The sequence below is a fragment of the Manis pentadactyla genome, chromosome 7, assembly GCF_030020395.1.
Source record: "Manis pentadactyla isolate mManPen7 chromosome 7, mManPen7.hap1, whole genome shotgun sequence".
NCBI classification, from domain to species: domain Eukaryota; kingdom Metazoa; phylum Chordata; class Mammalia; order Pholidota; family Manidae; genus Manis; species Manis pentadactyla.
The window spans coordinates 11,517,979-11,541,689 of NC_080025.1; the positions used below are offsets into that span (position 1 = coordinate 11,517,979).

A 23,711-nucleotide genomic window follows, 5' to 3' on the forward strand; every position below is an offset into this window, starting at 1 on the left:
GGCACGGGTGAAGCTCCCCAGCCGGGGGCGCACGGAGGCGCCGGCCTCCCAGCCGCCCGGTGAGCCCGCGCGCGGCCGCCGCTTTGATTTCCAGCAGTGGCTCCACGACCAGACTCGGCGCGGCCGGCGCTGCAGCCTCAGCTCTCGGCTCTGCAGTTACCATTCCGGTCACGTCGCGGGTCATCCCCCACCCCCTGCGACCCCCGCCTCCGCATCCTCCCGGAGCCGCCCGATCCCAGGGCCACGACCGAACTTTCCAAGTGGGCGGGCGCCACGGCACAACCACCTTCCAGCGGGAGGAAAGCCCCCAGGAAAACCCGCCCGCCCGCAGCAGCCAACTGCACGCCTCCGTGCACAGACGCCTCCGGCCCGGCCGCGCACCGGCAGCGCCCCTCGCCCACCTGCCCTCCAGCCCCAACTTCTTTCTAAGAAACTTACAGCAAAGTTGGCCGAAGTGGCGGCGGCACTCTCGGGAGCGCGTACCCCGTCGCCTCAGCGCGCCCCCGAGAGGGGATCGGATGCGCCGGGGACCTCACTGGACTCGCAGGTCCGCATGGTGCCGGGCCCGACGTTGCTTTGCGTGCGCCCAGCTCAGAGGTCGCCGCCGCTCTCTGCCCGCACGGCCGGCTTGGCACCGGCGCCTCACGCGCCGCCCAGAAGTGTATCCCTCCGCCCGGGGCCACGCCCGCGAGTGCCGGCGCTCATTTCTCCCTCGCGGAAACTCGAGCTGACTTTCCCGGGCGGCCAGACCCTGAGCCCGCGGGTCGGGGCAACGATGCCCCGGCACGGCTCAGAGGTCCCTGCTGCTACTGCAGCCAGCAACTCGCAAGGGTGCGAGCGAGTGCGCAGGGTGATCTTGCGACACCCCGGGGTACACTCTGGGGTTGCTCGAGTGTCGGTGTTACTAGTAATGACAAGCACACACATTCGTGCAGGGAATTAACATGCAGTTTCCTGCTTGCAAAGGGGAAACATTGGCTCCCCCCACCCCACAAAAAGTCAGCCAAGGCTAAAGAAAAAGTTTCGTAGGTCTGCCTGTAGATTCTAACCTACGGGGAATTCTTATGTGCGTATTTGAATGCCTCACTTCTGAGTCTGCAATTGGTTGGGTGGAATAAAATCTTCCAAAAGATCTCAGAAAGAATGCACTTGGATAGTTCTTCATTCTACACTAAATGAAAATGAAAGCGCTTCCTCCGCAACCTCTTTGTTAGACCCCATAATCTCCCCGACCCCAACGCCCGCCTCCCGCGGCGGACACCCCCGACTCCCACGTCTGCGGGACAAAAGGCAGCGGCCGCCTCGCGCGCTTTCACAACCGGTAAGCCCACCCAGTAAACTGGACCCAGTCCAACGTGAATCTACATGCTCCCAAGGAAGAAGGGGAAGCCCCGGGCGTCCAGACGCCCCACTCCGGGGACTCTCCCGGCGTCGGAGCTCGCAGGCCGGCGTCCGAGGGCGGGGAGCCCATCCTCAGCGCTCCAGGCACCAGCTCGCGCACTGGAGACGCACCCGAAGCCCGGAGTGCTCCCAGGCGTTGGGAAACAACCCCAAGAAGAGGGCAGACCTGACCTTGGAAAGTTTGGAGGGCTCGAACACTTAAACACTGTGTGGACAAAGAGACTTGATTTCCCCAGAATCCGCAGCGGGAGCTGGAAGGGGAGCTGAGAGGCAGATGGGGGAGAGGGAGTCTAGGACTAATCAGAATTTCCTTGGTTCAAAGTTAATGCCGTCTCGTCTTAAATCGTCTTAAAGATGGTAATTGAAAAAATAAGCGTCTAGCACGTTATGGCTGGGAAGGAAAAAATGACTGCATAATGAGTGTGCTGATTCGAAGCCCTAAGAGTATGTGATATATTCCCTGCACATTATTTAGAACACACAGAAATTCAGTACACCCAACAAACGGCATCATCCAAACACTTGGCCACGGCTATAACTGCGCTCCCGAAGTTACAGGTCAATTTCATACACGGGCCACCTCGAAAGTAGGTGATCTGATCTCCAAGCTCAACCGCTTTACCCTCCTTGTCGAATGCTAACTCCCAACAAAACAGGACACAAGAACGCCAACAGTTGTGGAAGTAGGAGGTTGGTGGGGAAAGAACAGTAAAAAGTAAAAAGACACCATCCTGGACCATATCACAACTGTTTTTTAAATGGCACAAAAAGTCCTGGAGAAAATAACCACTCGTTAATAAATAACAGCGCTACTCGAGCTAGAACATCTGTTTGGGAATCCCGATTTTCCAGGCTCACTGCGAAACCTAATTGCCTGGAAGAAGTTGCACTTTGTCGCCACAGGAACAGCCAGGAGCCAGAGATGGAGATTTCAGACCCCGGCGCTGCCACGTTTTTAACTGATACTTTAGCCCCAAATGAACGAAATAGAGGTGCCTTTTCGCTACCATCGAATTACCTTCACAGAAAGATAAATGAAGGTCAGTTTCCATGTTTGTCTTTTCTGTAGGTGACCCTCCTAACCCTGCCCCAAAGGCTCTAGGAAATTAGGAGGCTATAGGGACTGTTCCCCCAAAGAAAAACGTATTCCCTCTGCACGGCTTCTGCATCCAGACCATCAGAGGTGGTATTTGGAAATTAGATACAGAATGAGTCAGAGTCGGGGGTAAATGAAGGCTAGGGTGGCTGCGGAAAACTCACGCCCACGTCCCAGCAGTGCCCGGCAGGTCCAAGTTCGCAGTCGGCCTGGGACAAGCAGGGATCGCGCGCCTTGCCTGGTGTGCGGGCTAGAGGGCGCTCCGCCACTGCAGATCACGCGGCCCGCGATTCGCCCTCCCTGGGCACCATTTCTACAGTAAGTTACATTCAAAATAATGCACAAACATCATAGCTTTTCAAGTTCTTCAACAGTGCTATGTATGTATTTGATGAATTCCAAAATCAATGCATACTGATCTTTCATTCTCGAGCCATGCACAGCCAGCGGGGTGTGCAGCTCGCCGAACCGGAGAGCCTGTAGGATGCACACACACGATTCCCAGCCCTAGCTGCGAGCCAAACACCCCGCGTAATTTCATTTACGTTTAAACCTAAATACGAAAGGCTTGCACTAAACAACTCACCACTTCAGCAGAGTCCTCGGTGCTTCGCTTTCAAGTCGTGGGCAGCTCCGTAATCCCCACGCTGTTCGGGTATGTGTTAAAAACCGCGTCTGAAGTACCAACTTTGCCTCCCTCGGATCTTCAGCATGTCCCCAACGATAGTGCGAACCACCCCCGCTGCCCGGACCCAGGTGGCCACATCTCCAGAGGCGTCCGTCCTGCGTGAAACTTCAGCACCAAAAGGAGGCGAAAGGAGAGTGCGCGAGGGCTGGCGAGAGGGCCGAAGGGAAGCCAAGTTTGTCAGGACATGTCCAGGCAGCCAGCAGCCCAGTTTCAGAGTTGCAGCCGGGAGCTGCGGCGGAGCACTGCCTCTTTCCCTCTCCCTCCCTCCCTCCCGGCGGCGCAGGGGGAGGGGAGGTGACGTCAGCGCCCCGCCTGGCCCCCAGCCCCGCCGCGCCGACGGGATTCTCCGGCGAGTCCGCCTCCCGGGCAGGAGCTGCCGCGAGCCCGGAGGCTGTGCCGGGCTCTCGACGGCCGCCGAGGTCCCTCCCGCGCAGCGTGTGCCCGGCTCTACCTTGCGGCGTCTGCCGGGCTCCGCCGGGCGCTGGCGAGCCCCGCACTCACACCACCGCGGCGGCCCCGAGCCCCGCTGCGCGCACCTCTCCGGCGGTCTTTCCTGCAAGTCCCCTCCGGCAGCGTTTCCCACGCCTCAAACTGCAGGTGATGGCTCTAATGCAGCGGAAATTCGTCGCGACGTGTCGCCTGCCCGGTTTTTGCAGGGAGGATGCAAGAACAGTCTCTGCACACCGGCCTGGACGACTTGTACTTTGCAGCCCTCCAACTTCTCTGGATGTGATATATTTTGAATAGCTCTTGTGCTGTAGCGCTATTTGAGGTCTTTGTGTTGAAAATCACATAGTCATATTTTAATTTTCAGATCCTTTCCAAAAGCGCCTACGCTTTAGACACTATACTCTGTAGCATATAAGGTTCCGAGGGGTGTGGGGAAGAGGTGGAGGAGGAGCCAATCTCTACTGTTTCTTTCAAGTCGTTCGTAGTGATAGGGGCCAACCGAAATCAATCGTCTGCTCGTAATATAGACTCGGCTAACTGCAAGCACTGTTGTTCAATTTATAAATGAATACGTCGTTTTAAAGCATCCAGACTACAGGAAAATAGCTGTGTAGACTATTTTTTAAATGCCGCTCAAGTACCAAAATAAAATCTCCTAAACAGCACGAAATTCTCAGGGAGCCATTTCTGTGAGCTGTCAACTGTCTATACTGAAAGTTGGCATTAAAATTCAAAGATCCTGGGAAAGGGTGAAGGGTCTGGGAACCGGCTCCCGCAATGCATTTGCAGCCTTTGATGTAAATCTACTGGTCTGTTTAGCCGGTCGTTCTCTTTGAAAGGTAAAGAGCAAAATCCCGAGGACTCAGGAAACAAGGCAAAGAGTTAAATGGTTGACAGAAAAAAAGATGAATTGATGGAGTATTTTGTGTGCTAAGCCTTGAGGAAGTCATAATAACGTCTGTAAATTTCAGTTTCCTCATCTGTGATAAGGGAGTAATATCCTTTTCACACAGTAAATAGTATTTGTTTACTTATCGATTCCAAGAATATTTATTGAATACCATTTGTCAAGAAGATAACATTCATTCATGCAGGCAGCACTTTTAATAAGCGTCATATAAAGTGTCTAGCAAGCACATCATAGTTAATTGATACTAGTTTTCTTACCTGTCCCTATTCTTCGTCATCTCTCAGGTTTCTCATCTATAAAATTAGGAAGAGTCAAAGGGAATTATCACAAATAAGTCAAGGTACATTTTGATTTGGAAGAGAGGCGAGGACACAGAGAGGTTGGGAGTGCAGAGCGCTGGGAAAGGAACTCAAGAAGCCAGACGACCCGGGTAGCAGGAAGGTGTCAGATTCCTGAGGAGGGAGGAGGACCTCCAGCCTGTCAGTCCAGAGGGCAGTCTTCCCTGCGCCTCAGGCTGCACTTATTTCACGCAAGCAGGCTCACCCTTTTTACGGAAATAAAATGCTGAAGTCCAGAAATTGACCATATCTTACAAGTTCCCATGAACGATACACATAAATTCCCCCAGAAGCTGCTGTTCAAGTCTACTGGGTCCGCTATACTAGCTTTCGGAGTTATCACAGGGAGCAGAAAACATTGAGCAAAACTTCTAGGCCTGAACCATCCAATACCACAGTTAGCCACAAGCGACTATAGAAATGAAAATAAAATTCAATTCTTTGGTCTCACTGGCTACATTTCAAGTGCTCAATATCCACTTGTGACTAGTGGCAACCGTATTGATCAGGAGCCAATCAAAGAGCATTTTCATCAAGACAGAGTCTATCAGACAGCACTGTTATAATAGACTTTGCTGTTGTTTTTGGAAGTCTACAATCACATTTTATAATTCTGATGCATCCAGTATTGAGTCACTTCCAAAGTAAAAAAAAAGAAAAGCAATCACAGGATTCACCCATTCCACAAATACAAATATTTATCAAGTCACAAGAATATGTGAGGTGAAATTATAAAGGACTCAAAATTTAATGAATTAGGCGTGCTTATTGACTAAGAAATATTAATATGGCCTAACGTGGCCTTATAGTTATTTTCTTTCATTACTGAGTAAGAAAACTAGGGGAAATCACTAAATTTAAATCAGGAAAGAATGAGAAGACGTTTTTAGGACTAGTCCTAGGATTAAGTGATTAGAGGTAGGCTGACTGACTTCTGGCCTCCCACCCTCTCCAGCTCCTATTCACTGCCTTCCCACCAGCCTGCACCTCCTTTCTTCATACACTTCCTGGAGGTGACAAGCTATTTAGCCCGCTCTCCACTCCCTCTGATTTTGGAATTATTTTACTCTTTGCAAATACAGCTCTCTTCTGGGATTGCTTGTACTCTCCAAGGGGCCATTAGAACAGACAACTAGTCAATTTGATAAGAATCGGTAGTGGCTAACTGTGGGTGTGAGTATGTTAATATCCCTGGTCCCTTCCAAGTGCGGTATAACAAGGGCTTTCTGAAACCTAAACAGTAGTGATACAATTTTATCCTAATGTGAAATTCCAGATGCCACAGCCAGTTGGGAAAATATTTAGAGGTATTACAAATCACCTACTGGATGGCTAACTATTAAAAAGCAAAGAGAAAATGGGCAAGGTATACCTTCATATTAAGGAGAAAAACAGTAGATGAGGCTGGTTGTAGACTTTTAAATGAAGTGGACTTTCTGTCCCTACAGATATAAGATCAACACCCCCAAGTGTTTTGGGAACAGATCTTGCTGGACAAATACAATTCTTGTGGTGCTTTCCCAGCTCAATGATTGAAGGATTCCAAGTCTCTCTTTTTGAACAGTTAAGCAATGAATCATGCAGAAACTTAAAATACCTAGAATCTAATGTGTTTAGTTATTAGTGAATTTTGGACGTCTCACTTTCCTTTATAAAGGTACATCTCTAAAATAATCTTAAAAAAAAAAAAACTGCCTCACCAGTTGTGAGAGATACCAGAAAAGAATGTTGATAATGACTACAATGTCATTATTCTCAAATGTACCCACTGCTTCTCACCCACCACTCCGCCTCATCTATGAGGCTTTGGAGGACCAGTAATAATAAGTAACCTTGGTTCTGCAAATGCTAGATTCAGTTCCAACTTTTTTTGTATGCGTCATCTCATATAATTCTTACAAAATCTTGTAAGGTATTAGCAATTAATATCCTAGTGGGAGGAGATATATTCCAGGTGAGAAATGGAGGTTTCCGTAGGTTACTCATGCTGGTCACCTGTGGGACTGAAAGCCAGGGCTGGCTGTCTCAAAAGCAAAATACTATATTGGCCTAACACGGCCTTATAGTTATTTTCTTGTTGATATAAAACACTAACTCTTCCACCCTGCACCTCCTTTGCACCCTTTCTGAACCAAAGTTGTTGTTGTGAGCAGTATTAACAGTTTAAGCAACCTAAGAGGAGAACACAAAAACTGTCCAATGATGGCTGGGTGAAGATACCTTTTTCTAGTAGCTACGCAAAGTATGGATAAAAAATTGGGTAAAAGTGGGTCCTTTAATCACAGAACAAGAGCATCACTGATCGTGTTTAGGAATATATATGTAATACATCCATTACTTGTTTGGTTTACCTATTTTCTTAGGTAGATCTATAGACTCTAAAACACATTTCAATTCAAAATAATTGTCTGTTTTTTAACTTGTTTAGTCTGAAAAGCAGAAAAATACATACCAGTGATTCTCAATGAATTCTGACGAGGACTGTCTCACAGGATTTCATGATCAGCATTTCAGTTGAGACTTTGCACCTTCCTGCTGGGAACCATTACAGTTCCTTTGTCTCTCCCATTCTCCTTCCTTCCTCCCTCCCTCCCTCCCTCCCTCCTTTCCTCCTTTCTTTTTCTTTCCCTCTTTCTCTTTCCCTCCCTCTCTTTTCCTTTCCTTCCCTCCCCTCCCCTCCCCTCCTCTTCTCTCCTCTCCTTTCCTTTATGCTTTCCCATATGACAATGTGGAAAATACTACCTATATTTGTTTTTTACTATGAAGATCCCATCCCTTTTCCTGGTAGAATTTTTTATCATAAAACCTCAGCTGATATAGGGTCTAAGAGGATCCCATTTGGAAAATGAGAATTGTAATATTCTCCCAACATTCCTTTCTCTAATCGATGACCTACCTACGCCCATAATGGAGTTTTGTACCCCTGGTCATGAGTATGTGGACCAACTGCAGCCAATGAGATGTTAGAGGAAGTTTGCTAGAGCTTCTGGGAAAAAGAAAAAAAAATTCCTCCCTCCTAAGAGAGATGCACAAGAAGTGTTCTGTCTCCCTGTGGACATTGTCAGGTAGGATGTTGTACCTGGGAATACCGCAGCCATCTGTGCTCCTCAGGATGAGGCCTACAGCAGGGAAGGCAGACGAAGATCTCACTTTGAATCAAGTATCTCCGAATGCCATCTGAACTCAAACTGGGGGAGAGCATATATTTCCATCTTATGTAAGCTGAATTGCATCAGGACTTGGGTTACTTGTACCTGACATCATCTCCCACAGCTAAGTAATCCTTTTTTAAAATGTACAAAGAAAAAAAAATAAATGGATGTACCTCCTCAAATCATTGGTCAATTGAGATGGACTCTAATGACATGATGGAAGGTCCACTGGAAGCTCTCTTAAAGGAGAGAAAGTTTTTAGGTGCAAAATGATTCAGTCTTGCAAACTGCCCATTTTCCCTCCAGAATGAAGATGAAAATGTGACTATGAAATTGTATTTGTTCAACTAAAAGATTTTTCTTCATTCCTATGGTTCTTTCTTCTCCAATGTCTAAAACCTTCCTAGCATATTTCCCCATGTCTTTGTAAGGGATCCCAAAGATAATTTCTTGTGATCTACAGTGAATGTTTACCAAACCCTAATTTCAAACAATTACCAGAGGATAAAGCAGTCATCTGGAATGCCCACTGTCAGTAAATCCATGACATTCGGGGTTTGTGTCCATTGGACCTCTGTTGGCCAGGATCTCATACCAAGCCAAAGAGTGAAATCAGTTTATTCACCATAGCCTGCTTTGTCCGCACTTTGCCCTTTATTCAAATTACAACTCTCAAAAAAAAGTTTTAATTACGGTGTGCTGTGGTTGAAGATTAGATGATCTTTTAAGTCAGCTTTGTTGTTTTGAGTGTTTAGGAAGAAAGATTGCCTCTGCCCCTTTTCTAAGCAAGGATTTGTAAAGGGTCTCTTTTCCTGTGTGGGTAGGAGTAGGGGAGACAAAGAACACAGTAATCTTCCTTTTATTTATTCCCCTTCACTTCATGTTTGTTCTGGAAGAGTGCAGAAAAACATTATTCATGATAGTTGTTGAAACACGCAGACTTTATTCAGCACTGTGGTGATAGGTGTAGGGGTTCCTGCAATGGCATTTAGCAGCAGAAAAGAGGGATTGGGCTCGACTTTAAACAAAACAAGGAAAAGCAGGCCTTTATAGCCAAGGATCAAAGCAGCGGTGTCAGTGGCCAGAGAAACACTAATAGGAAGCATCAGTGGTAAGAGAGGATTCTGGCTAAACTGATCTGACAGGATTCTTGCTGAAGGCAGGCCAAGGTGATCAGATATTACCTGGGCAATGGTAGGGTTGAGGAAATGTGAGCAGACATCCAGTGTGCAAGATCCTGACTAAACTAACTTAATAGGATTCTTGCTACAACTGGGTGGTGCAGGCCTGCCAAGGATAGACACCAAGGGGAAGGCCTAACGGGCTAAGAGACCTGTCTAGGGTTTGGTCAAGCAGAGAGTGTTTATCTGTAGCAGGCTCTTTCTGTTCTTTCTACTCTCTTGTCCTGTTTTTTCCTGAAGAAGTAAAGAAAAGGAGAGAAATGGTTGTTATTAATCAAGCCTCTAGGACCCTTTGAATCTCAGCTGTAATGTTTGCAGATTAACATTATTATGGTATTGGTTTATATAAAAAAAAGCCCAATTGTTTAGGGAGGTTGAGGTAGTACTGAGATGGGTAAAGGTGAAGTGCTGGGGAAGAAAAGAGTTAAAAGTCAGAGTTGGGTGAACGTTCTGCCTCTCACATTTACTGTTGTGTGAGTGTGTCAAGTAACTGAGCTTCTTAAACAGCAATGTGATACCTGGACCTAAGATGGACCCCACCGATCCCCAACTCCCAACATTCACACCTTTGTGTAGTCTCCTCCCACGTTCTACCAACCAGGGTCTGTTGAACAGTACATTAAGCCAGATGTGATGACATGTCATTTCTGAAATTAGGTTGTAAGAGACACTGAATTCCCTTTCTCTTCTCTTTCTTTCTTTCCTATTATTTGCTCTGGGGCCAGCCAAAAGCCCATATGGTGAGAACTAGCACTTCTTCCAACAACCACATGAATGAGATCGGAAGTGGGTCCTGCAGCCCCAATCAAGCTCTCAGACGATGGCAGCCCTAGCAGGTATCTTGACTGTAGCATCATGAGGAACCAGATCACCCAGCTAAGCTGCTCCCAGATTCCTGAATCTCAGAAAGTATGTGACATAATAAATGTTTATTATTTTAAACTGCTAATATTTGGGGGATGTTGTTGCTCAGCAATAGATAAGGAAATTTGGCATAATAGTTTCCTACCAATAATACAGTGAGGACTCAGTATAAGCATGGATGAGAAAATACTTGGAAAACTTTAAAGTAATACATGAATGTTAAGAACCATATAAATAGAGTAGAAAAACGTCCAGAATAGCATTATCCAGAAGCACTTTATGTAAAGATGGAAATGCTCTATCTATGCTGTCCTGTATGGTGCTGCTGAGTACTTAACATGTGACTAGTACAAAATGAAGAACTGAATTTTTAATTTTATTTAATTTTAAATCATTTAATTTTAAATACTCATAAGTGGCTAATGGCCTCCATTTGGGACAGAACAGATCTGGAGGTCTCTAAACCAACAAATGGCTCTTCCAAAACAAAGTCAAAAGAACAAAGTACATAAAAGCCATGAGCATGTTTTGTTCACCAATCGTGACCTTTCTTAAGGAAAACTTTTATTTGTGAGGTGCACAAATCATGGGTTGAGTTAAGCAATTATTTCTTTTTTTGTATAGAAGGGCAGTGCATTTTGTAAAATTTTCTGAGACTTCATATTTCCTTTTTGTGTGGATGTGTGCAATTTTTTAGACATGAAATTATGGATTCAATTGACTGTCCCACACAACTGGCCAGTTTGCCTGGTCGACCGAAGAGGGATGCAAGGAACCCACTTTTTACCCACAGTTACCTTAACTATACCAAGTACCTGGTAGGTGAGAGAGTTAATAATAACCTGAGTGTTTCCCGGCACTACTTTATTCAATGATGTCAATTGGTAAATATATAACTCCAAATGCAAGAACAACTATTCTATGTCATTTGCAATGATACTTAAGCCTGACTAGCGATAAACTTAAGTGTATACAAAATTGTATCAGTTAAGGCTTCTAGAATGTCATATATGTCATGCTATTAGTATAGCAGGGTATTGATCTGGATTTTCTAACTCTTTTTAAATGGTACATGTTGAATTATGCTCTGTAGTAAGGCGAATTGTCATTTAAATGTTAGTTATTACAGGAACAAAAGTTAAATCTTCAGGGTAATATCATAATACATAAATCATACTGGCAAAAATTAAGATGTCTGATCATATCAAAGGTACTGAAGATATGGTTGAATGGGATCTCATACAGTACCGGTAGGATTGTAAATTGGTGCACCTACTTTGGAAAACAATTGGGTATTACCTTGTGAAAATGAATCTGCATATATCCTATAATCCGGCAATTATACCACTAGGTTCAGTACATCCACAAGGGATTCTAAAACGTACACCAGGCAATCTCTACAAGAAAATTCACAGTAGCTTTGTTCATGATAAGAAAAACTAGAAAAAACACACACAAGTCCAGCAACAGGAAGATGTATACATAAATTGGAGCATCTTCATACTATGAAATTTACACAGGGAAAATGAGCATTCTATTGTTACATGTAACACTTCGAATTTTTCTTGGAAACAGAATATGGAGTGAGAAAAAGATATTATAGAGGTTTGCTCAAAATCCAACAAACAATGTGTTGCTTAGGGGAATATACATAAGATACAGCATATTTGTTTGTGAAAAGAATAATGATTACTTGAGGAGAGAAGGCTGGTGCGTGGGAAAGGGAGACACATGCAGGTACAGGAATATTCTAGTCCTGAGATGGGGAATGGGTTCCTGGTAGATAGTATTTGTTTTGTGCTTATTAAATTAAAAATATTTTATGTAAGTTCTTTTTTAATATTACTATTAAAATATTTAATGCCAAAACAAAAAGTAAGAAAAGGGCAAAGCTATAGTAATTAGGGCCACAGAGAGATTATTTGTGGCCTAACACTATAAGTGTGTCTGTTGAATACCCTGTTGACAGGTATTTGAAGAAATGGAGGGTAGCAAGAATGGAAATGATCTCAGATCTAGACAAGGAAAGAAATAAAAATCACCCTCTGCATATGCATTGAAGAAAGAATAGCTGTTACAGTAGATAGTAGAGAAATGGGCCATAGGTCAGAGGAAAGGACATAGGACTACTTAGATAAAAGTCCGGTTGATCACAGAAAGCTTTCTTAGGTAGTTAAAAACATGAGCATCATACTTTGAGTGTAGATGAATTAGTGAGATGATAAGGGCAGTGCTACCAAGTTAGTACAGAAGAAAACCAAGTTTCAGAGTGTACCGCTGTAGGGTATCTACTTGGGGCTTTCAGCTAGTGTACTGATGGTTGTAACCTTGTAACTTGACCTTATGTCTGCTCTTTTAAATGAATGTGTGTGGACAAGGGCAGAGTTCAATTTTCTACCTGTATGATTAGGTCTTCAGTCCAAAACCCCAGGGCCTAAGAAGGCTGGCACATTCACTTATTGGCTGTAGGGAATTACCCTATTTGCAGTGTGCCATCTGTTTTCAGTTGGGACCCTAAATGATACAAGCAGGGCTATTAATTATCTCTCTGAAACCAGCTGTTGGCAACCACGGGAGTGGATTCTTGGCAGCTATTACCGGACACTATTTGCCTATATTCCTTGTAAATAAAGGTGTCAGTACACAGCAGTGATTCTGAAAGTGTGGTCTCAGACCAGCAGCGCAAGCTGTACCTGAGAACTTGTTATAAATGCAAAATTTGGGTCCCACCTATGACCTACTGAATCTGAAATTCTGGGGGTAGGCCCAGCAATCTGCTTAATAACCCTAAAGGTGATTCTGGAAAGTGTTAAAGTGCTAGAACATGAGCATGGACAATAGTGCCACATCCTGAAGCTAACAGCTGCTGAACTTGTATTTTGCATTTTATTTTAAAAACAAACACTGTTCATTTTTAAAGTGAACAGCATGATGCCTTGATATACGTATACATAGGGAAATGATCACTGCCATCAAGCTCATTAACACATCCCTCACTCATGATTACCTCCTAGTTTGTGTCTACAGTGAGAGCTCCCTCTGAGATCCCTCTTCGCGAATTCCCAGTGGGCAGCGCGGGACTGGTGCCTATAGTCATCACGCTGTGTGCTGCATCTCTAGAGCATGTTCATCCTTTTGATGGACACTTTGCACCCTCTGACCACAATTTCCCCATCGCCTCCACCTCTCCACCTCTGGAACCACTCTTCTATGATTTTGGCTTTTCTAGATCCACATGTAAGTGAGATCATATAGTATTATTTTTTCTGTGCCTGGCTTATTTCACTTAGCATAACGTCCTTCAGGTTCATCCCTGTTGTTGCAAATGGCAGGGTCACCTTCTTTTTAAAGGCTGAGGAATATTCTATTCTGTGTGTGGTACATATCACAATTTCTGTATCCATTTATCCATTGATGGGCACTTCAGTTATTTCCCTATCTTGGCTATTATGAATAATGCTGCAATGGGCATGGGAGTGCAGATTTCTCTAATGGTTCATTTCCTTTGGATAAACACCCAGAAGAGAGATCGCTGGACCAGGTGGCAGTTCTATTATTAGTTTTTTGAAGAACCTCCATACTGTTTTCCATAATGACCACACCAACTGCATTCCCACCAACAGTGTGCATGGAATCCATTTTCTCCATATCCTCACCAACAGTTGCTTTTGTCTTTTTGATAATAGCTATCCTAACAGGTATGAGGTGGCATCTCCTTGTGGTTTTGATTTGCATTTCCCTAATGATTAGTCATGTTGAGCATCTTTTCATGTGTCTGTTGGCCAACTCTACACCTTTTTTAGAAAAATGTTTATTCTGTGCACTTGTAAAGTAGATTACTGTTTTGCTATTGGTTGTATGAGTTCCTTATATATTTTACATATTGACCTCTCATCAGATACTTGCAAATACTTTCTCCCATTCTGTAGGTTGTCTTTTTGTTTTGATTGTTTCCTTTGCTGTGTAGAAGCTTTTCGTTTTGATGTAGTTCTTGTTTATTTTTGCTTCTGTTGCCTATGTTTTTGGTATCATAGTCAAAAAATTATTGCCAAAAACTGGACAGCTACATGTAAGAGGATGAAACTGGATTATTGTCTAACTCCATACACAAAAGTAAACTCTAAATTGAAGACCTGAATATAAGTCATGAAATCACAAAACTCATAGAAGAAAACATAAGCAAAAATCTCTTGAATATAAGGATAAGGAACTTTTTCCTGGACACATCTCTTAGGTAAGGGAAACAAAAGCATAAATGAACAAATGGGACTATATCAAACTAAAAGCTTTTGTACAGCAAAGGACACCATCAGCAGAACAAAAAGGCATCCTACAATATGGGAGAATATATTCGTAAATGATGTCTCTGATAAGGGGTTAACATCCGAAATGTATAAAGAGCTCACATGCCTCAACACCCAAAAAACAAATAACCCGAATAAAAATGGGCAGAGGCTCCAAACAGACACTTTCCAAGGCAGAAATTCAAATGGCCAAGAGGCACATGAAAAGCTGTTCCACATTGCTAATCATCAGGGAAATTTAAATTAAAACCACTATGAGATATTACCTCATACCAGTTAGGATGGCCACTATCCAAAAGACAAGAAATAACAAATGCTGGTGAGGATGTGGAGTAATGGGAACCCTCCTACACTGTTGGTGGGAATGTAAATTGGTGCAACCATTGTGGAAAGCAATATGGAGTTTTCTCAAAAAACGAAAAGTAGAAATACCATTTGACCCAGTAACTCTGCTCCCAGGAATTTACCCAAAGAAAACAAGATCCCAGATTCAAAAAGACATATGCACCCCTGTGTTTATCACAACACTATTTACAATAGCCAAGTTATGGAAGCAAGCTGTCTATCTATAGATGAATGGATAAAGAAGAGGTGGTATATATACACAATTGAATATTATTCAGCCATAGAAAAACAAATCCTACCATTTGCAACAGCACGGATGGAGCTAGAAGGTATTATGCTCAGTGAAATAAGCCAGGGGGAAGAAGACAAATACCAAATGATTTCCCTTATTTGTGCAGTATAATAATGACACAAAACTAAAGGAACAAAACAGCAGCAGACTCACTGACTCCAAGAAAGGACTAGTGATTACCAAAGGGAAGCGGGTGGGGAGGGAGGGAAAAGGGGATTAAGGGGCATTATGATTAGTATTCACAATACACGCAGGTTATGGGGAAGGTAGTACAGCACGGAGAAGACAAGTAATGACTGTAACATCTTACTATGCTGATAGACAGTGACTGTGTTGGGGTGGGGGTGGGGGACGACAATATGGGTGAATGTTGAAACCACAATGTTGTTCATGTGAAGCCTTCGTAAGATTGTATATCAGTGATAACTTAATTAAAAAAGAAACTCACTGCTAAGATCAATATCAAGAACCTTTCCTGCAATTTTTTCTTTTAGGGATTTAACTGTTTTAGGTCTTATTTTTCAGTCTTTAATTCATTTTGAGTTGATTTTTATGTATGGTGTAAGGTAAGTGTCTAATTTCATTATTTTGCATGTGGATATCCAGTTTTCCCAGCACCATTTATTGAAGATCTTCTCTTTTCCTCATTGTGTATTCTTGGTGCCTATGTTGAAAATCAGTTGACCCTATATTGTTGGGTTTGTTTCTGGGCTCTCTATTCTGTTCCATTGGCCTACGTGTCTGTTTTTACACTAGTATCCTACTGTTTTGTTTACTATAACTTTGTAGTTTAACACAGCCTAAAAGGAGGAGGGATGGGAGGGATGACTAGAACTCAGAAAGAACATGAGTCAGGTTTGGATACTTTGAGCAAGTGGAGACATGCCACCGAAGGACACAGTCAGTCCAAGATAACTGCACAGGGAGGGAACTAGGGGAATAAATACCTTGACTTCACTAGCCTCCTTCCCCTGATCTCCCACTTAAGCTCCCCATGAGAGCCAGAGAGTGAGGAAGGCCATTGATACAATCTGCAAGGCTCAGTCTCCAGGGCACAGAGCAGAGCACAAAAGGGGAGAGGGGCAAGTGAAAGGTATCAGGTGCCTGTCAATCCATGCCTTTTATTTTGCAGCCCTACCTGCAAATGCAAGTTGTGGGTGAGGTGATGCTACCAGAGACTGGCAGCACAAATGCCGAGTTCTTCTCCCATATGCTGATATCATGTGAGGGAATGGCACAGTCTGGGTCCAGATGATTGACATTTATGGAATTCTCCAATACCGTACAAGTAAAAGAAGTTACGGAAGAAGCTTAAAGTCTAGGGGAAAAACATTTTCTCTAGGTGAATTTAATGTGGGGTGAGTCTTGGGGGATCATTATATCATCATGTTAAGTGACTCAAGGCTATTTCAACAATGTCCTAAATAGATTACTTTATTGGAGATTAATGCACTGAGGGATCCTATTGAAGACATTTGTGTTAATGGGATCATCATCTAATTCTACAGCCCATACCCTAGCCAAATTTGGTACCAAGAGAAAAAACATCTAATTTCCATGTGTGTTAATTACTCTAGTCTCAATAACGAGGCAAAGGTTGGCTAGGGTCTAGTTGCTCAAGTTCAAAAAGAACTTGGCAGCTTATTGGGGAGATAGAGTTTCATATGTTAATTTTGTGGACTGGGTATTAGCAAACCCAATGCTCTGAGAGTGAGAAGAGAAATGCTTTTTTATCTTCCAGCAGGATTTGCCATTTGAGAGGACGCTTCAGGTCATCTCAGCCACTCCTTCTGCCTTTCGGAGCTTTGTTAGGAAGTGAGAAGCCAAGAGGGTAAGTGGATGACATCCTTATGTTTGGGAGAATGTTATAAAAGCTCCGTGTCGTTCTCTATAAAGCCCTATACATCTCAGATAGTGACTAAAAAGGATCCTATGAAAAACTACAGTTTTATCATGATAAATTATCTAGAACATAATATTGAAAGATGTTACAACCACTACCTGGTCAGCTCCCAGGAATTAAGGTCTTCTAGGGGTTCAATATTTAATGTTTCTGGCATCTATGTAAAGAACCTATCAAAACCTCATTGCTTATCTTTAGTTTAATAAAACTCACTATTTCTTCACTTTCAACATTTCCTGATTTTTTTTGGGAAGCCTCCTTAATCATGTCTCTTAATGACTCTCTGAGGTAACGTGCATCTTGATTAAACAGTTAGCCATAAAGTGCATTTATGTTGTGCTTCATTTGGCACTGACTCCCTGATATCATATTGCTTAGATAGGAAATGAAAGGTTCTGGAAATGAACTGAGTACTTTGACTATAGAAGCTGAAGTAAGTAGCTTACCTTGTTTTTGATTTTCTTTTTTGAATGTTCACTTGTTGTCTGTGGTCTGTTTATTTTCACTGTGAAGAAGCAACGAAGGATAAGGCTTTAAATTTTGTCTGAAATGACATATATATGTCTCTTTTATATATATATATATATATATATATGTAAAGATGTAAGTGTGTGTGTGTATTTATATATAAAGTATATAAAGATACTCAATTCCCCAGAAAAGTTCTAGTTCTAAGAAGTCCTGTTTAAGTAAAAATGTATATAATTTTGCCTTTAGACTGTGTATATGTATTTTGAAAAGGTTTAGCAATGGAAATATATTCTGGATTCCCTTTAGGTCCAGATACTTCCTGTTGAATAGCTATTTTTGCATAGGGGTTTTATTTTGGCGCATGTTTTAAATACAGTAAGTGATTCTGTTAAGAGGGCTTTTTGGTACACTCAAATCTACTAATTCAAGTAAAGCCATTTCTGAAAATCTTCAGGATGCACTTACATTTAACGTTCTTAAACTTTCTTAAGTTTAATGTTCTTCAGAAATAAATGATGTTAAGTTTGAATATCACTATGGAGGCAACTTTTATTTGGTATTGCATTTTATTGTAAACCTTTATTCTCTAAAACTTAAGCAGTTTCACAACTAGCCATGGGAAGGTTTCAAAGAAAAGCAAGAGCGTTATTATGAACATCACAGCACTCACACCACTGAACATCACCTTTACTAAGGCTGTCTGAATGCAGACGACACAGTGACTCCGATCCTGCTGCCTTTTGAGAAGAAACAAGGCAAACAGAGCATCCAGGTGAGTGGCCATGAATGCTGCCGAAGTCACTAAGCAGCTTTTCTACCTAGTTGCGCCACTGTGATCATTATCTTGATATGCTAGCACTGATTCATTTTTGGATAAGATTACATAGCCAAATGAGAGAGCTAAGGTGAACCATCCACTTTAAAAAGTGGTGAATGGTTTTATGTATTCTATGAAAATCACCTACCAGTTAATTTTATTTTAGGCTCAGCTCTGCCCTTTGCTTGGCAAAGTTCTCGTTGCACTTCCTGTGTGCAAAGACTCCTTTTTCAATGCATCTACCCAGGAATTGTCAAAACTTTATGGAATGACTGCTTTGCTGTAGTATAGATAGATATACAAGTGATTCAGTGGAGAGCCCATGGGGTTTGCAGTCAGAGAAACCTAGGTTAGACTGCTACTTATGACAAGTTACTTAACAGCTCAGGGCTTTAGTTTTCTTATCTAAAAAATGTACATAATAATATTTACCTACTAGGTTATGGAAATAAGGAGTAAGTACCTAAGAGTGAAACACAGCAAGTACTCACATACAAGTTTCAACTTTCTCCCTTTTTTATAGTTGTTATCTATTAACCGTTGAAAAATGTGTTCAAATTCTATTTATTTGAGCAGTAACCTAAAAGTCTGTTTTATATCTTTAGAAGGCATAGATTAGAAAATTGTTATATAGGAAATTTGATCTGCTAGCATAATGCAGCTCTTCAAGCTGAACCCTAATAAGCTTTCTAACAAAGATTTGAGTCTTTAAACTATCTTGAGCCCTGTTATCAGTGTTTCAGATAGAGCCATTTGGATGCAAATTAGCCAGAAAATGAACTCCTGCAGAAGTATTCATTTAGAGACCAATATTGTAGCACTCGGATGCAAAGAACTTCCTTACAAAATGGGATCACACAAAGGTCAGTAGTAATAAACAAAAACATAAATCAAAGGAGAATCTTCCTATAGATCAACTGCAACACATCCAGTTATCACATCAACCAAGATTATTTATAAATATACCAATAAATAGTGTAGCATCTCTTAGTTTTCTCAAGTTTCACAGTTTATGCAATTTGCAAATACTTTGTAACCCTTTGCAGTATAAAAAAAGAATCCCATTGTTTAACAAATCTCTTAAGGATATTAAAGAGCAGATGTGTCCTCACTTTACTTAACATGGGATGTTAATTATTGTTCATCTTTTTTCTTCTATGCTGGTGGTTCTCAAACTACCCAAACCATTAAGAGCCTGTGGGAACAGAATGCAGGACTCCACCCTCGGAGGTTCAGATTGAGTAGATCTGGGTTGGGGCCTGAGAATTTGTATTTAACACGTCCCCAGATTGTGCTGATGCTGTTCCTGCTCAGGCCAGAGGGCAGGAAAGGCAATGCTAGTGATCAGAGGGGAATAGAACCAGCTCCTCCTCCCCTTTGTTTTTCTTGCCCTTTTCTTGCTCTCTCCTGCCCCAGTCTTGCTACAGCCAACCCACTGCCCCACTGAGAAAAAAAGAAATGTTTGGTGGTGTTAGCGCCTGAGATTTTGGGTTGTTTGTAATCTTGGCAAATGCTGATGAATGCCTATTAGTTCACTGCCTTGTTTTAAATAGTGACATTTGGAAATCACCTAAATATTCATTTAAGAAAATTAATGAGTGAATTGTGGAACATTCAGAGAGTGGAATAAAATGTAGCGGTTAAGCTGAGTGAAGAAAACACCATCTATACCAATATATAATTGTTAAAAAACGAGTATGAAAAATACCACAGAAGGCTACATACAATGCAATACAATTGATAGAAATTTTAGAAAATGCCAACTAATATCCTATATGACTTATGGATACATATATAGTAAATTGGTTAAAATATGAATAGAATAATGAATTCTAAAATCAGAAAAGTGGTTACATCTCAGAGGGGAGTGAAAAGAATGAGATTAGTGAGGAGTACAGAACAGGGAGCTTTCCTGCATCTATGGTTTTGTTTCTTAAAAAAAAACAAAAATGTGGGATAGATGTCAAGGTTTGACAAAGCTGGGCGCCACAGACATAGATGTACTTTTCTGTGTGCTTTCCTTGTGGCTGGAGTCATTCATAACACAAGAAAACATATCTTTTAAGGAAAACAGCCTTCTGTTAGTAGCATTTTATTGACAACTCCTCAGGTCCAGCAGTGTTAGGTGAGGGGCAGATGAGTGAGCCTAGGATTTTTTATATTCTCCCAGATTAAAAAGCAAAACAATAGAAATAACCGGTTCAAAACCTACAAGATTAACAATAATTAACATCCCAAGATAAGTAAAGAGAGGACACACCTGTGCCCTTCAGTGGCGTTCAGTGTTAAAAGCAGCACAGATGCCAAGAGCCGTGTTGTGTCGATGAGCATGGAGGTACCTGGTTTTTCCTTTGCCTTCAGGGCTGAGTCACTTACTTGGTTGGAAAATGTCATCTGATTTGAATTGAGTAGAAATGCTCAGATAGGCTTTGAGAGATTACATGGAGAGCCTGATTTCTCCTTTTTTTTTTTGAGGGAAGACAAGCAAAGAGGATCACAAGCAAAGAGGATCACTGGGGTGGGTGTGGTCATTTCAAAACGTCATCCACTTCCTTCCCTTCCCTTCAGGTATACTGTTGCTTTCAAAACCCTCCAGGACATCCGAATACTTTGCAGAGCTTTTGCAAAGCGCAGTTTTCCAGGCCCCACCTCAGCATCTCCTAAATCTGAATTTTCCAAGTGTGAGGAAGAGAATCTATTTATTTCTTTTGAATCGCTCTACAATTAATGCTCTCTTCAAGGGATCACAATCCCCTATCGACCGTATAAAGCAGTGAGCAGGGAATAAAAACAAAGCAATCCAAGAAATACAGAAATAACATAGATAAAGTGATTTGTACAAGTGTTATAAACTCATGTGGGTCTGTTAAAGGAGAGCAAACCAATTATGGAGCTACCCTCCTGAGTCCTGGCTTTTGAGTTTCATTTAGAAGTTGGCACATATTAAAGTTTTCCTTGTAGCTATGCTAAGAGTATTTGTGTTTCCTGGATTTATGAGCCTTCTATCCAAAGTGTGTTCCAAACTCTTCCATTCGAAGTGTAGAGTATGCAAACGCAAAGCTTGGGAAGCACTGTTTTGGCACCTGGTGTCTTTCAAAGTGAAATTGTTTTCGTGGTAATCTTTTACAGGTTTTCTTTTAAAGACGTCTTTTTAAAGAAAAGGTGTATATCTTTTAAAGATACCGCCTTAATTGATAATGCTTTGCTGGCACTTATGAAAATATTAATATATTTCTATCACTAAAGCCTATATGTTAACTTTTTATAGACATGTGCGTGGGTGGGTTGGTGTGTGTTGAAACCCAGGGAAGCAAGAATAAATTAAAAGGGAAAAGAAGCAGAAAGGAGGGAAGCAAATGCAAGGCAGTGTATCACCATTGGCTGCTTTTACCGGACGGAAGACACACTCCGTGGCCTGGTCATGAGGGATAGCTACTGAGGGGCATATGGAACCTTGCATCTTGGAACTGTATCAATGAGAAAGAAGGGTAAAGAACTTGCCAGCTTGTCCCTTCTCCCTCATCTCATTGGTTAAAGTTGGCCCGAGTTTCCGGTTCTCTAACGCAGGCCCTTTGGGCAGGCGGGGTCAGGCTGCCACAGTGTGCGAGACAAAGCAGGTGGAGGTTCGAGCAGCCCTGTCCGTGCTTGCAGCCTCCGGGCTGGCTGCGTGAGCAGGTGCACTACAGTGATGACCTGAAATGCTCAGGGGGAGCCTAGAGGCATGCAAGCTGAGGCAGTAGATAAGGGCTGTGGGGCTGTGTGACGAGGGACTGAGAGGAGGGGCAGCCACTGTACTGAGCCCATCTCGGGAGTGTGCAGCCACAACGGGCCTCCACCAGGAAGGTGGCAATGGAACGGAATGAGCCTTTCTTCATCAAAGCCTCTCTGTGGATGTGGTTAGTGTGAGCTTGGCCTTCTCGGAGGGTCTTCAAATAGCACTGAGCAAAAAACTATGGCCAAGCACATCCAGGAGCGCACATAAACTGGGTCAGCTATACCAAGTCTGCAGTGCAGGCAAGATGGAGCATGATCCTGGGGGCATCTTTAAGTGCCAGAAAGTAAGGAGGCTGCCAAATGTGGATCTTGTCAAAAGACACAAGTGCCAATTTGAGAATGCCTGCTGGCCAAAGACATGATCATTTCAGCAGTGAAATGAATAATGAAGGCAAAGGATTGCAACTCATTCAATATATAAAATATAAATTTATGAGTTAATAGGATACTCCAAAAAAAATTGTGGTTACTAGAGGCTTGGGATGAAGGTGGTCAAAAGGTAAGCTACCTAGTTATAAAATAATTAAGTATTAGGTATGTAATACAGAACATGATGGCTACAACTAACACTACTGTGGTGTATTTCAGCGTTGCTTAGAGAATACAGCCTAAAGGTTTCCATCACAAGAAAAAAAAATTGCCTTTGTAACTATGTGAGGAAACGGGTGTTCACAACTTACTGTGGTAATCATTTTGCAATATATGCATGTCAAGTCATTATGCTGTACAATTTAAATTTATACAGCGTGGTATGTCAATTATATCTTAAGAAGACTGAAAATCAATAGATAAATATGCAGAAGGGATGACAGAATTTGAGAATGTTCATTTTGCAGCCTTTAATAAAAGAATGGATCTAGGCAATGATGAATGCTCTTAAGCCATTAGATAAAAGGCTAAGGGGACATTTTATAAGGGAGGGAGCAGCATGACAACAGCTGGATGCCCTGATCAACCTTATCACTAACAGTGGAACAGATGACCAGATGTTAAGGACCTCCGATGCAGTATTTGTACTTTGAAAATTGAATCTGAATCTAATTATGCATCTTGATCTACCAGCTTATAGGAAATGTTAAGGAAGGAGGAACATATAAATTGATACCTTGAGGATGCAATCTGCCAAATTCAGAGAAAGAGAAATCCCAGAAGACAAAATAACCCATTTTTCAACAAACCAATGGTATAGAAAAAATGAGAGTGGGCACAGGGAGACAGTAAATATTTAGAGAGACTTAGAAAATATGTCATCCAAATACATTTTTAGGATCTTATTTAGATTTTGACTCAAACAAACCAACTTTAAAATCCATTTCAAAGATAATCTGGGAAAACTGAACACAACCGAGGTATCAGATGATTCATTGCAAATGTTGTCAAGGGTGATAACGGCATTGTGATTATATTTTCTTAGAAAGCCCTTATCTGTTAGATACAAATACTGAAGTATCTATGGATGAAATGATATGATAATGGATTTGCTTTTAAAAATCCAGAAAGCAGCAAAAGAGTGGGGAAGAATAGATAAGACAATGTGGACAAAATGTTGGTAGTTGGTTGAAGCTAGGTGGGAATACATGGCATTCATGATTCTATTATTTCTACTTTTGTGTATGTTTGAAAATGTCTATAATGAAAGGTTAAGCAATTAAAAGACACGAACGAGTTCTTGTTAAGCAGACATATGAGCTCCCCAGTCGGGTCTGATGAACCAGGCAGCTTTGG

The 23,711-nt window shown here is 42.3% G+C and overlaps 1 protein-coding gene across 2 annotated transcripts in view; it reads right to left on the reverse strand.

Annotated features, from left to right (window-relative positions):
* Positions 1 to 3,438, reverse strand: part of FAT1 (FAT atypical cadherin 1) — a 119,032-nt gene extending 115,594 nt beyond the window's left edge. The window contains exon 1 of one of the 2 annotated variants that reach the window (XM_036894392.2): positions 3,084 to 3,438. The gene's annotated coding sequence lies outside the window, so the exon portion shown is untranslated. Of the gene's footprint in view, positions 1 to 438; positions 589 to 3,083 lie in introns of those variants that run through there. The other variant, XM_036894393.2, reaches the window with a different exon arrangement.
* Between the last annotated feature and the right edge of the window lie 20,273 nt (positions 3,439 to 23,711).